Source organism: Oryzias latipes, chromosome 13 (assembly GCF_053564925.1).
Source record: "Oryzias latipes strain Hd-rR chromosome 13, Olatipes_Hd-rR_3.1".
Lineage (NCBI taxonomy): Eukaryota > Metazoa > Chordata > Actinopteri > Beloniformes > Adrianichthyidae > Oryzias > Oryzias latipes.
Window position 1 is genome coordinate 25,451,720 of NC_136249.1, and position 14,472 is coordinate 25,466,191.

The 14,472-nt window shown below is 36.6% G+C and overlaps 1 protein-coding gene across 1 annotated transcript in view; it reads right to left on the minus strand.

Annotated features, from left to right (window-relative positions):
* The window catches only part of lrfn1 (leucine rich repeat and fibronectin type III domain containing 1), a 274,781-nt gene extending 261,363 nt beyond the window's left edge, over window positions 1–13,418 (minus strand). The window contains exon 1 of the mRNA XM_078929392.1: window positions 13,349–13,418. The gene's annotated coding sequence lies outside the window, so the exon portion shown is untranslated. The remainder of the gene's footprint in view (window positions 1–13,348) is intronic.
* Window positions 13,419–14,472: the final 1,054 nt, after the last annotated feature.

The window sequence follows — 14,472 nt, forward strand, 5'->3', positions numbered from 1 at the left end:
AAGATCTGAGCGTGTGCAAATAAAATTGTAATTGTGGTGGTGTGAGTTTCTTAAATGTAATGTCTCCCTTTTATTTTATCGTATTATAAAAATTGAATTTAGTTCATTAATGAAATTACAAAAAAATTCAGCCACCCTACTGCTAAATAATAGCAACACTTTCTATTAATATTCTATTAAGAAAAAGGAAAAAGTTAGTTTTTATACAAGGTGCACAATCTCTAACTATCAATACGTAAATAGCATGCATAGACACTCACAAAGCCAGAACATCAGATATAAGCTGGTCAGGGACCAGAACACAACGTTTGATCTCTTTAGCTGAGGACAAGCTTTGTGCACAAGCAAAAGGAAAAGATCAGAAAGAGAAGCCAAAAAATGGTGACGGAGCACCAGCTACAACATTTTATCCTAAAAGCACCACTGAAGCACGATAAAACAATGCATTCTGTGCCAGGGTGGCATTGCATTCATGATATAGCTGTCTCCCAAATTAGAGATTCATCTTAATCACACCAAAGGTCAATATCACTCAGTTAATTTCCTGGGGGGGAGGAGGTAGAGTCGCAACAACAATGATATGGGTTTTAGAAAGGCTTCAGTGTGTAATCAGTGATATGAAAATATTAAATGGGAGTGACAAAAGCACTAACACTGGAGGCTCTGATGTCTCTGACTCACAAATGCAAACCAGAGCTCAAACTCGCACAAAATTCACATCATATAAGCAACGTTTTGAACAAAATACTGTTGTGCACTTTAGGTTTCCATATGCATCTAAAATGTGTTCAAACAACTATTGCTTTTTTTCCCCTATACTGTTGGAAGAAGCATTCAGAGGCTTTGAACAATGAGTAAAATAATCTGAAAAAGGCACACTTAAAAAAAAAGAAGAAAAATGTAAACAGAAAAAAAGAAAATTAGGAACCACCTGTTAGTTAATTTATGATTTGAGAAGGAAATTACACCAAAGGTTATGTAGCAGAAGGTTAAATGTGACATATATAGAGCTATTAACTTCCAAAGACGTGTACAAGTCAAGCTTAAGAAAAGTTAGTATTCAGCTAAAACATATTTTTTAATTTGTTTAAATGCCTGTCATTTCTGAATTTGCACTGTTTGTCAAGTTTGGTTGAGTTAACAAATCAAAGTTTTCAGCTAACTCCAATAGAATATTTTAACTCTTGAAAACTTTATTGCACTGCGTTTCAGTGACTTGATTGACAGGACTACTTAAATGCCAGTTAGTTTCTGCACTACCCAAGCAACATTTTGTGTTTACATGTAATATATATATATATATATATATATATATATATATTTTTTTTTTTTTTTTATTGATTGCCAAACTGCAGTTGAGTGATCTTAGTGTTTAAAGACACAGTTTGACCAAGTTTTTAGTCACAAAATAAGTAAAAAATGCCCTGTGTGACAATTACCAAGATAAGGAGGTTTTGAAAGCTTTAGAAATAGCTTCCCACACAATGACAGCAGCAGTGATGAGGACTAACCTTGTAATGTACAGAATGACAAAGGTCAAAGTTACACAAGAAACCAGGACCACCCTGTGGTTTACTGTTCTTATTCTATTCTGCTAGCTTAAGGTTGCAAACTACTCTACAAATGCAGCATCACTGATTAATTGTATAGTAAAAATAAGACAGATGTCAGAAATTGACGTATCCTTTAGTGCAAGGAGTTAATGTGTTGAGTTCACCACAAACAAACCTTAACCTGTTAAAAAGGGAAAAAATTGTAAATAATTGAAATTGGAATTTACTTTTAATAATTTTAATATGCATAACATAAAAAAAATTGACCGCGGCAGACTGGCGACTTGTCCATTCTCTTGTGCATTCTCTTGTAGAAAGGAAGCTACAAATTTTAAAATGTTGATGATTACTGTGATTTGATGTTTTCTTTTTTATTCCAAAATTGACTGATCTAAGACGAGGTGAACTGATCTAGTTTTATTTCAGGAGTTAGCCTCTTCATCGTATTTTTAAGACCCTGGTCAACTAAAGAACAGCAGGTGTCCCAATTTCCATTTCACAGACACACAGGGTGGCCTATTTTACAAGACATTTAGAAATGTCACATCCATTACAGGCATTTGATCCAACTAAAAATCTTTTTAATTAGGGGGACAGCATACATGGGAACAAATGGCATGTTAGCTTTTTCCTTGCGTTCAGAAGCAAACTAAATCCATGCTGCCACTCATCTTAAAGCAGTTTTGATATATTTCTTAGGAAAAAAAAATGTTTCTTCCCCTTTTGGAAGAACTGAACAATCACCTGCAGTGAACAATTGCACTTGTGAACAGCTCCTGTGAATTTCTATTTCCTTTTTCTCGGATTTGTGTATAAATAGAATTTAAAGCTGAAAGTGGCTTGCTGTGATCACTTTGCTAACCATGATCTTTTCCTACAGTTATATTCTGTGCTTTTGTTTAACAGGCAAAAAGACAAATCATTCTCACACCGTTTCCTAACAGGGCTCAGGATATAATATCATGCTTGAATATACAATGCTGATGTTTTTGCTATGAGCCTTACATCTAGTCTTGCTTTAGCTACCACAAACAGCGCTAAGTGGCACATCCATTATGTCAGCGCCAGGACAGTGACCTTTTAAACTCATTTCAATTCTCTTCACATAATAAAATGAGAGCACAAGTTTGTCTTTTTTTTTTTAAATGACTGTTCATTAGGTTCTATTTACACCTCAAATATTATTAATTTTACTTGAAAAGCCAAACAGGCAGAATTAAAGAATCAGAAACAAAAAAACATTGGGCAGTTGACTGACAGGTATCGACAGGAATAAATACACACTGAACAGCAAAAACCCAAAAATGTGTCATTATACAGGGCTGAACACAGAGCTCACCGAAACTACTCATCCATCCAGGGTAAAAATAATTGTAGAATCAATTCATAACACTTTTTTAGTATGATTTGTAAGCGTCTCTCAAATTTAAAGGACTTAACCTTTACCTGTTCTACATAAATGAGATCCCGGATGAGGCTGAATATGATGCAAAGCAATCAGATATTCCAGGAATGACAGAATAACACCAAATAAATAGGGATAGAAAAGCAGCCAGAAATTGAGTTTGTTGTATTTAATCAGAAGGACTGGTTGTTTGGAGGCACAGCAGCAAGGCCAAAAGGTAATTTGACTAGATACCCATAGGGCATACTAATGCCTGTCCCCACTGTAATACTGTGGTACTGGGAGTGTTAGAAATGCTCTCGCTGAAAATATAACATTTATGTCATTTTACCCTTTATGTGATTTACGATCCATCCTGCATCAACTTTTCTTGACACCAGTGCTTAATATTGCCGGCATATCTGCAGCCATGTAAATTTTACAACTCATTTCAATTTTTAAAGCGCCATTGCAATCTTGTTATAGCCACCTACACCAAACATATTTACCAAGCTTTTGCTCGAAAGCGATACGCTGAAATGAGAGGTCCTTGTACTGAGGAGACACAGATAACAGAATGATTCATGGTCTTTCAGAGGAGGTCACAGCTTCCTGTGCTTTTACACCAGGGAATTTGGAATTCCCTTGAAGCAAAAGTGAAGGGCAGCATGCCAAGAATCCCAGTTGGCATATGTAATTAGTTGGTACAGGGACAAGAAGCAAACCACAACACCCAGGACTGTATTAGACTTTCTTTTCATAGCTGCTCTAAAAAGAAAGAGTAGCCCACATCAGGAACATTTCTGTGTTTATTGTGTATTTTGGTAAAAAAGTTACTGCAAGTTCAGTTTTGCATGATCACACTTATAAAAATAAACTGCCAGTCAGCACTCTTGGAAGAGGATTCTTTGAAAGTGATCATTAGACCTGTCTATTTAGTGATGGTAATGCCTGAAACAAAATTTGACCTGATTTTTCATGATTTATTATTATTTATTCTCAGTTTTTACCATGCCAGTCAGTTGCACCGAGGTTCGCTTGCAATCAATGCTTTTGTTTTCAGGCAGACCAGAGTTCGACTGTTTGGTTTACACTAAAGCTTTCACAGCTGCCAAACTAAATACTGGTTTATTTGACTGATCTCTGGACTGAAATCCTTTGGTATCAACCTCACCTCGTTTTTTGTTTTTTTTTAAGGTAAACAGCACACATTGTATGCATTTGCTGTATTTCATGTTTTTAGCTGAGTAAAAGAAAAGCCTCTTGTGAAAAGAGTTGATCCTTGACGTAAGGTTAAGAGTAAGACACTTGAAGAGCTAACACCCAGAAGTAAGTTTAGTGTATTTATTGAAACTCGAGCCCTATTGGAGAAGAGCCAGCAGACTTCAATAAGAAGAAACTGGGGAGAGACTGATAATGGCACCAAAGGAGACAAGGGAAGTTGGACTAGTTTCCTGGTAAAGATTTGTTTCTGTTACTATGCTTTTGCACAGCCAGGTAATTTAACAAGAACCCATGTTATCACTATGACAGGCACTGGACTGGGAACATCGAAATGTATCTATTTTCCATTATAATGATTTCCCTTTTTTATGAAAAGACGTGATACAAAAAAATTGTTATAAAATTTGCCTTTTTCTACATGAAGGTATTTTTACGAGGACAAATGTGGATGCAAAAGCTCAGTTTCCTCAATCAGATGCGAAGGTAAAGATTGAAAGAACACATTATTTTGCAAAGCAAAATCTTAAAAAATAATACTCATTAAAAAGAAATCAAAGATAACATGACATATGAAACTGTTGGGACAAAGTGGGAAAAAATATGTTATCTTGATAAACGTGGGTCAGGTAAACAGACTTTTGTGGACTCACTTTTATACCAATTTGGTCAAAACAAAACCAGTCAAAGGTGAAATGAAAGAATAAAAACATTAAATGTAAGAAAGTGAAACAAATGCATATCTTTTTAAGTCTGTTACTGAGCCATCTGTCAGACAAAGCAAAAACTTTTCTCACCTGTATGTGAGAGTTCTATCAATGGCCTCGCCCATGTGACTATCACTCCTTTGAACCAGTAACTAATGTCTGTGTTTTGAGCATTCATATTCTAAAATATCAAACATTCCTGAAGATTAACTACAATGCCTAGAGCTCACAATCAATGCTGGTTAAAAGCATTTCAAGACTAAAATTGAGGTGCATTCACCTTTATAATAGAAAGATGAAACAAAGATAAAATTTCAATTACTTGTGTTTAACATTTGATCTAAATTTTGTAAAAGAAAAAAGAAAGAAAGAAAGAGAAAAAAAATGTAAAAGAGGATTAAAATAAATGAAAATAAAAAAATATCAAATGTGTCAACTGGAATTGGTGTACAAAGAAAAGCAAAGACAGACGTCAACCAGAATTCCTTTTTTCCACTCAAGAAGCTTTTAGATCCTTAAATTACATTCTTGCTTTGCGATCAGTTTCTATAAATCTTTATTTCTACAATAAAAAAATCCATTTTTCAGTAAATGCCGTCCTGGGAGAGGAACCCTCCATCATGTCAACGTCCCTGTGGTTTTTTAAATTTGTATATATATATATTTTTTTTTTTTTAGTTTTTTCTTACCAAGAAGGAGGGTCTACGGGCGGGGATGCCCACTTTAGTCTGTTTAGTTTAGCCATTACATATTGAATTCCATGGCTTCATGCTCTTTATGATTTCATGTTTTTTGCACAATTACCGGTCTGAAGCCCATTGAGATGACTATTGTTGTAATATTGTGCTATATGAATAGAATTAAATTGAATTAAATCTAATACCCTTCTTCCTGCTCTCAGAGTTGGTAAATGGTAAATGGCATATACTTATATAGTGCTATTCTACCTTCTTCAAAGGCCCAAAGCACTTTACAGTCACAGTCCCATTCACCCAGTCACACACACATTCACACACTGATGGCAGCTCCGCTCCCGTACACTGGCGCCAACGTTCCACCAGAGGCAAGGTTTTCCTTTTTCTGTGAAAAATAGAACATACTTTTCTGCTTTTTTTTTTTTTTTTACAAATAATTTGAAACTGGAAAAAAAAACTTTACACAGATTAATATAAAAAAAAAGAAATCAGGTAAAACACCAAAAAAGTAGAAATACAAACTTATTTTTCCTGAAGGCTCAGTTTTATATTTTTAATTTGCAAAAACCTTGTAAACACTAGTTAAAAGCAAGTGGATGACTGGTAATGTGTAAAATGAATAAATATTTCATCATAAATTCAAACCTGCGCTGGAACTGGTCATTATTCAGTAACCTTCCCATCATTATATGGTAAATTAAGCCAATACTGACATTTGCAGTTGGGTTAAGGCAAATATGCAAAGTGTATTTTGGTTTTCATAAAAAAAGGGGGGAAAGTTGTTGTGTAAACATAATACTGGGTTTTTAATCAATTCTTAGCATTTTAATTAAACAGCCAAACAAACACAGCGTTCTCTTCAGAGCTTCCTCAGAATCTGACTCCACCAACACCACAACATTTCATGGACACACAATGCCACCAGCAACAACACCAACAAGGATTTGGGCACAAACAAAAATAAAGGGTTCGGGGATTTTTTTTGTAAAACTAAACTGTACTAAAACGATGTTTTACAGCTGTGTACTTTACACAAGGGATGGGAGCATTAATACCAAGATATCAAACCATACCCATACATCACCAATTTTGGTATCGATCACTCTATTAAAGCATTGATTACTAATTAAAAAATGAGGGAATAAAAGTGTATGTGTCATTTTTTTATATTTTTGGTCATTAGACGAGTTACTTCTTTGTTTTTTGTCAAAGCACCCCCCCGCCCAAAACCTACTGAACTGCTCCACCAGTCATGTGACCAGAGGAGCTGAGAGTTTTGCGTGTTACCCTCAGCAACAACTCAGCACGGCATGAGCAGGTGATTTTAGAAAGTACAGTTTTGTGTTTTAAACCTTGTACATTAAAGTTGTTATCTGGACAGTTTAGATGGTTTTTGTTTCTATGATAACAAATAATTTGCTTGAGAAAAAGAGTCACCAATAGGAAATTACCAGTAATTGTTATTGAATATTTTATACAAAAAGTAATCTGTATAACCTTAAACCTAAAAAGTATGGCATCGTCATCAGCGCTTTATAATTTACATTTAACCCGTATACATCTGAATTTGATAAATGGTGAAACTTTCTATAATCATCTTGTAACCCAAAGAACATTTTTCTAGTGGTCTTATGGGGGAGTTCAGAGGCCATTTTGTTAATCTCAGCAAGGTGATCATTTCCTTTGGAATGCACTCAAATAAAGTTATATTTGAACAATTCTTTTCATAGCTATATGATTCTTAGTAAAAGTAAAACTTGTAAGTCTGATCATCCCTGATCATCTTGTTTCCAATCATGGCGCCCACAGTTATATTAGTCTATAGTCCCACTCCAATGAAAATCGTGTTTTTCTGGCATTTTCCTAATAAAGGACATTATGCATGAAGAAAAATGAGATTTACAATTATGTTACTAACTATTTCTTTATCCAAATCATGATGAATCATGGGCACATACTGTTGGAAAAAGCTTGTAACTGAGACATAGGTGCTACAATTGCCATTTTTTTATTTTGGCTAAAAACAGCATATGTAATCATAATTTAAAGACCACTGGGAACGCTTTTACATTGGATCAAAAGATGATCGGACTTTAACATCCCTGTCATCAAGAGTTATTCAGCTGTCAGTGCTGATCAGCAAACCAACTCTCCTCCTTACATTCTTTAAATTTTGAAACTCAATGGCACTCTTGGGTAACACAGGTTGAGTCTTATTTCCCTGTTGAAGTACCTAAAATAGTGTATTTCCAATTAATGTATTCCATCATCTTGGGAATTTTACTCCTAATTAAAATTTTCTTCTTTTTACATATTTCTTTGAGCTGTTTCTAAAACTTTTGCAAACATTGGGAATAAAAATCCCACAGAACTCAAGAACAGCACATCACCAAGAATCTATTGTTTCTCTTTTTTCCCCATTTAGCTTCAGAATCTCTGCAGGTTTTAATAAATTTTCCAAACACATGGTAGGTCCGGCTTTGTCATTTTTTAGGTGTTGACTTGGACACAGAGTTTATCCATATGAGCTAAAAAAGTGACAGTAAAAACACGAAGACAAGTTTTCACACATGAACATTTTTGAAGAGGTAGATGCACGAGTAAAGCCTTAACATAAACTTTTTTCCCACTTTGGCCCCTAATTTACCAGATTAGCAAAGGACACGGGTCCTCATGGAGCTTACCACTTCTTAAAAGAACTGTAATTAGACTATTCATGATTCTGGGGTGGCAACGCTGCAATGGTAGAGCTGTCCACCTCTGATCGGAAGATCAGAGGTTCAGTTCCCACTCTGTTTCCCCACGTGTGAAAGTGTCCTTGAGCAAGATGCTGAATCCCAAAATGGTTATAGGCTGGCAGCACAGCCACCATCCAGTGTGTGAATCTGTGATTGTAAAGCACTTTGTATCTTCTAAGAAGGCACTCTACAAGTATACACCATTTACCATTCTGACAAAATAAAAACTACATTTATACACAATATAGAGCTGATCTTTAAGATACATTTGTTTATTCTGGCAAAAACATCCTCAGATAGCATTTATGATTTCATTTCTATGCAGCTTTATGTATTGCCACTGCCTTCATCTTCTTTAAGCTGCAGTTCTTTGTTTCTGTTCAGGGTTCTACGGGGGGAACTGGGTAGGTGGGGTGTGGGTGGGTGGGTTGGGGGGGGGGGGGGGTGAGGGAGGGATCCCATCTTTGTGTGATTGTCCTTTGTTTGCTGTTTTTAACAATTTTCGGTTTTTATGGCTGTTTTATCTGCTTTTATGTGAAGCGCTTTGTGTTTTTAACTGAAATGAAAGGCGCTATATAAATAAATAAAGTTTGAGTTTGAGTTAATCAAAATATTAAAATAGACAACGGTTAGAAATATTCCATCTGTCCTGAAAGAAATATTATTGAACCGATGGAAACAAAGCTGGAAAGAAAGCATTTCAATCGAACCACAAACTACTTACAGAAAAAAAATCCTTAATGCTGCTTAACACTGATCAAGAACCACTGTGCTGTTAATGAAAGACATGTTCAAGTGTTTATTAAAGACACAATGAAGTGTCATGGAAGTGAGGAGAGAAAAGCCCAAACAAATCCTAATTTTTTCACTGCAGTGCAGGTGGTATAACATTAGTTTTTTTTCATTTTCTTAAAACTATTTTAAGGATTTTTTTGAATGTTCCCTTTCATGTGAGATTGGTGAATAATAAAGTAATTCCTGGTAGCCACATTTTCTGTCTGCTTATAAATTAAGATAAAGAGTAAAGTCCAACATCGGACACAATTCTATGTGTCTATTAATGGCAAAAACACATTTTATTTTGATAACTCAAATTATAGAAAAAAAGGGCATCTGTTCCTGTCATGACCCCCTTTGATAAAACACGTTTAGCTTTATTTAAATTCCACTACATTTTTTATTGTAACTTATTTTGCAGAGATACACCCAAACACCTGTTGGATCAAATAAGTAAAAATTACTCATAATTATAGTTTTACATTTTTGCTCTTTTGCTCTTTTTTATTTGGGTTTTTCTGGTGTGATGTAATTGTTCAGCTTCTTTGAGAAAGCTTTTTCAATATGCAAAAATATTACAACCATTACTTCCCGAGATGCATGCAGATCCGAATTTTTAATGTAAAAAAGCATGCCGCATTGGTCAAACTAACATGGCCCTTCAGTTTGCCTCAGCACGTCAAACTGACATACCCTTTTTAGACAGTCATAGTTAGATTGTCCCCGTTCTCTCATCAATAAAGCATGGTTCTGTCAGTCAGAAACTGGCCCTTAGCAACATGATGTCAGGTCAGTGCAAGCTCCTACTGGAGATTATTTCTGGCCAATAACTGACCAAGTGGCAGGCTGACAACTGTTTGGAGACAGCCCTTAAAGCCATATTGTATTAACATACTGGCCAAAATGAAAAAAAAAAGGTTCAATGCAAATGTATTCATGAGGTTAAACATATTAACCGGTTGTGTATTTCCTGAAGCCTTAAAACCCAGACAGTTGGTAAAAAGCATTAAACAGGTGTGATTGTGTTTCATCAAGATAAGAATAAACTAACTAATTAATACAAAGTGACAATTCCATTTTTTTTCCAGGACTTTTGTTCCCAATGTGAACCTTAAAAATGTGACAGTCTGGCCTGTAATCAATCTGGCCGGCAACAGCAAGTCTTTCACATTCCCACTAATCCAATACTATTTGATCTGATGCATTTACTATTCACACAATGGACTGTGAGCATACTGTTGTCACTTACTAATACTCTTTGATTTCAACACACTTTGAAGCACAAAAAAGCAGCTATAGGTTAACTTATGAGCATTGCTTCCATGTATTTGTCAAAACACAAAGTTTAGGCAACCGTTTTGGAAAAGAAACTGTTGCAAGCATGTTTTCTGCCGTGGTTGCATGACTTCTGTCTCGGCCTGTGACTTCAAGTTCTGTAGTCTGCTTTAACACCCACTCTGATCATCTTTTGATCTATTTTAAAAATGTTCCCTGTGGTCTTTTTCATTAAGATCTTATCGTTTTTAGCCAAAATCAAAAACCTGTGTCATTTTCATGGACATGGTTTCTGTGTGGCAGTAGTTCATTAGAATTTTTTTCCAAACTGTATTTTTTGTCCGCTCCTGATTCACAACGATTTGAATAAAGAAACATGTAGAAATGCAATTTGTGAGCCTAATTTTCTTTTCATACTTAGTTTTTTTCTGAACAAAAATTATCTTTTTAATCCATCACAGCTGTGCAAGATCAAGCCTGTGGTAGTAAAATCCACAATAGACAGATTTTTTTTGCTGTTTGGTTTGCAAAAAATATGAGTTGAGCCAAAAACATTTGCTCCGACTGTTTATGCCAGTTCACAGGAGGCTGAAGTTGGCAGCTGGACTGGAGACAACATGTGCCAGAGGCAACCCATCAAGCCAGCCAATAGTGTGATCAGATTTGCTTTTCATTGCTTTGCTTTTTCCATTCTTCATCAGTTACATGCAATATGTCTTCATCAAGATTCACATTAGAGCAGGCTTTCTTACCTCGTCTAAAACCAAAGATTTACATATTACTACTTACTTTTTATGAATAATAATGGGAAGATTTTATTGCTTTAAAAGTCAACATATATTGTGCAATATGCAAAGTACTTTGTTTTAAACCTTAGGGTGGCATTTCACTTCCAATCTGACATTAAAAAAAGACAGTATCATTTCACATTAAATTGAGAAACTAGCATTGTATATGAATCATGATTGTGGATCTAAATCTCCAAGCACAGACTTTTGGAATGGGACACACTTAAAATGCCTGTTCAAATATTTGAAAGAGGGCAAATGTTGCTGGTGTGTGGTATATTTTTTTCTTTTATGAGACAGGAAAACAGGAGAAGTCTGGTCTAAAAGACTCTAGAAAAGGTCAACTTTCAAGTTCATTGATCACAGTTGTTAGAAGTCATCTGAAACTTACCAGTCAGTTGGGTCAAATGTAGTTTGTGGCTAGAAGAGCAGAAAAAGGAAGAAGGGAATGGACAGAAGCTGATTTTCCAACCAGTGTCACCAAGCAGCAGTTGAGAAATTTTCTTTTTTTTTTTTTTTTTATAAATAATTGAAGAATGTACTTGGGATTTTTTTACAAAAAGAATTAATCAAAGACGCCTGTGCACATTAATATCCACTCTATGCAGGCATTATCAAAATGTATTTGTGAATTTTGTTTAATGCACACAGGCTGCAAATGAAATGATTAAAGCATCCATTTTTATATCCCCCCACATAGAGCCCTGCGCGGGACTATTTTCTTCATCCCGCTCCCGCCCGCGCCCGCTGAATTTTTGACCAATCCCGCCCGCTCCCGCAACGTATGCGTTACACTCCCGCCCGCTCCCGCAATATGTATGTCCACTCCCGCCCGCACCCGCAAAACTCATAGAATTTAGTCCCGCACAGTAATAGAGATGCATTGATTTTGTATCGTCTCCCGTCCCGCAGGAAAAAACACGTATTTGTATTGATATTATTACTAAAGAGATTCATGTCCCTCCTCCAGCCTCATCTTTTCATGCATTCCTCTTTTGTGTAATGTGCAACTTAATTATTAAATATATTTTCACAAATCCTGTTCGGTTAAAAGTGTGCGTGTGTGCGCGCGCAGACAGACGGCCTGAAGCGCGCTCTTAGTAAGAGGCGGGGCGGGGCGCACCCCCAACATCAGGTTAGATGACAGAGGCCATTGGGCGTCTCTACCTGGTGCCTTCACGGAGCTTCAGTACCTAAGAATCCAACAGCCGCACAGCCTAACGTAGTCCGCTAATATATATTCATGAGATATTCATGGCAGCACTGATCCCGCGGGGTTTATTTTTTGCCGCCCGCTCCCGCCCGCAGCACAATTCAAACCGCCCAATCCCGCGAGATTTGGGTTGGGTCCCGCGGGACCCGGCGGGACCCGATCCCAATGCAGCCCTCTACCCCCACAGGCAAGTGGACACAAGTGATTTCCTGCAACAGGTTTATTGGAACCTTAATCCGAGTCTGCCGTTAAAAGTAAATGCAGAATTGATGCACCTACAGTATGCATTATGTTAGCATGGCATGAAACAGCATCCCATTACTGTGCTGGAGTTTCAATCAAAACATGGAGAATCCACTCCTAAAACTCACACAGACAGGAGGAATGAAACTCTCAAAAATACAACCCCTCGCAGGTTTCAGTAAGAACTAGGTTTCGAATAGATAGACATGCAAACAAGGAAATGATCCACAACAGATATGGAAAAAATTATAGTAAACCACAGACCAACAAAACCGATCAGATATAATCAAGCAAACATTTTTAAAAAGCATCATGTGTCCATAATGCAGGAAAATGGTAGTTGTGTGTAATCTGACCTCTTCACGAAAGCTTTTTTTTTTCCAAATAGTAGCACACCTGCATATTAATTCCTTTATTTTTTCGGGTATTGTTTCTATGGGATGACTTAAATTGTCTCAGATTGTCATGACCATTGCATGACAAGTATTGATATGTTAGGTTGAACGCTATTTATTTAAAAAGCTTATGTGACAAAGCAGCGTCTCATAGCAAAACCTAAACACCAGCCTGAATAGTTTTTTTTTTCCCCCTGTCACCTCTCAGTCCATTGGTTGTCTCTATAGTTTGCACCGGACACACCCACCTCTCACATGCACGCACACTAAAAAATCCCTCACATTTTACCATACCATAATAATCCATTTTGTTTGATTCTAAGGGGGGTGCATTTGGTCTTAGATAGAATTGTACTCACCATCCAGGCTTCCCACCACAAACTTTCAAACCAGAGCATTGTACACATCATCGTTTGTATCCATCTGCAGGAAACAGGAAGTGACATCACATGTCAGAATTCTTAGGGCTTTTATTTCTTTCTGTCTATATTATTTATCTTTCTAACTTATTTCTGGATTTCATAAGTGACAATCCTGTTTAGAATATTTCTAATTTTTGGTTTATGTTAAGATTTTTTTTAAGTTGTAAGATAGACGTTTGTTTTGAAGAAATGTTTGATTAATTGGCCTGGGGTGGGGGGGGGGGGGGTAACACTTTATAAGGGGAGAAGTATTTCTAGTTAAGGAGAGAACAGTCTTTGTTTCCGAACAAGCTATCCCAGAAAGGGCTGGGTTCTTTCTTTGTGTTGTTTGGGAACAATATTCTTTCTTTGTGTTGTTTGGGAACAATAAAAATTCCATCTTATTTTTCTTCAAATTTCTGGCTTAGTCATCTTAAGGCTGTGTCACACAGCCACTATACGTCCATTTTGCGCATATTGGTCATTCGTGATTTTAAGTGGAAAAGGTGACTAAAGTTGTGGTCTTTATGTGAAATGTTCACAGATGGACCACGAATGGACCACGCTAAAACCAGGGAAGAAGTACGAATAAATCACACAAAGAACATGCAAATCACTGCAGAACATGAACCATGTGTGATTATTGCGCTGTTTTTATGCAATTTATTAATGATTTCAATTATCAGTTATGTCAGTTATGTAATTTGAAGGTGATATGTGAACCGGGGCTGCACGGTGGCACAGTGGTTAGCGCTCTTTACTCACAGCAAAAAGGCCCCAGTTTAAGTCTTGAGTGGAAGACCTGAAACAGAATCACCAATGGGAAACCATTCTGTGTGAAGTTTGCGTGTTCTTCCTGTGCAAGCCAGTCCTCCCACCATCTAAAAAACATGCTTCACTCTAAATTGTCCATAGTGTGTGAATGCAAGACTGACAACCCGTCCGGGGTGTACCCATCCTTCACTTGCCTTCTGTTGGGATAGGCTCCGCGCCGGCAGCCCCGTGAGTCTGAAAAGAACAAAAACGGGTTTAAAAGATGAATGAATGTGCGCCTTATACGCGATATAAAAGTTATAAACAGT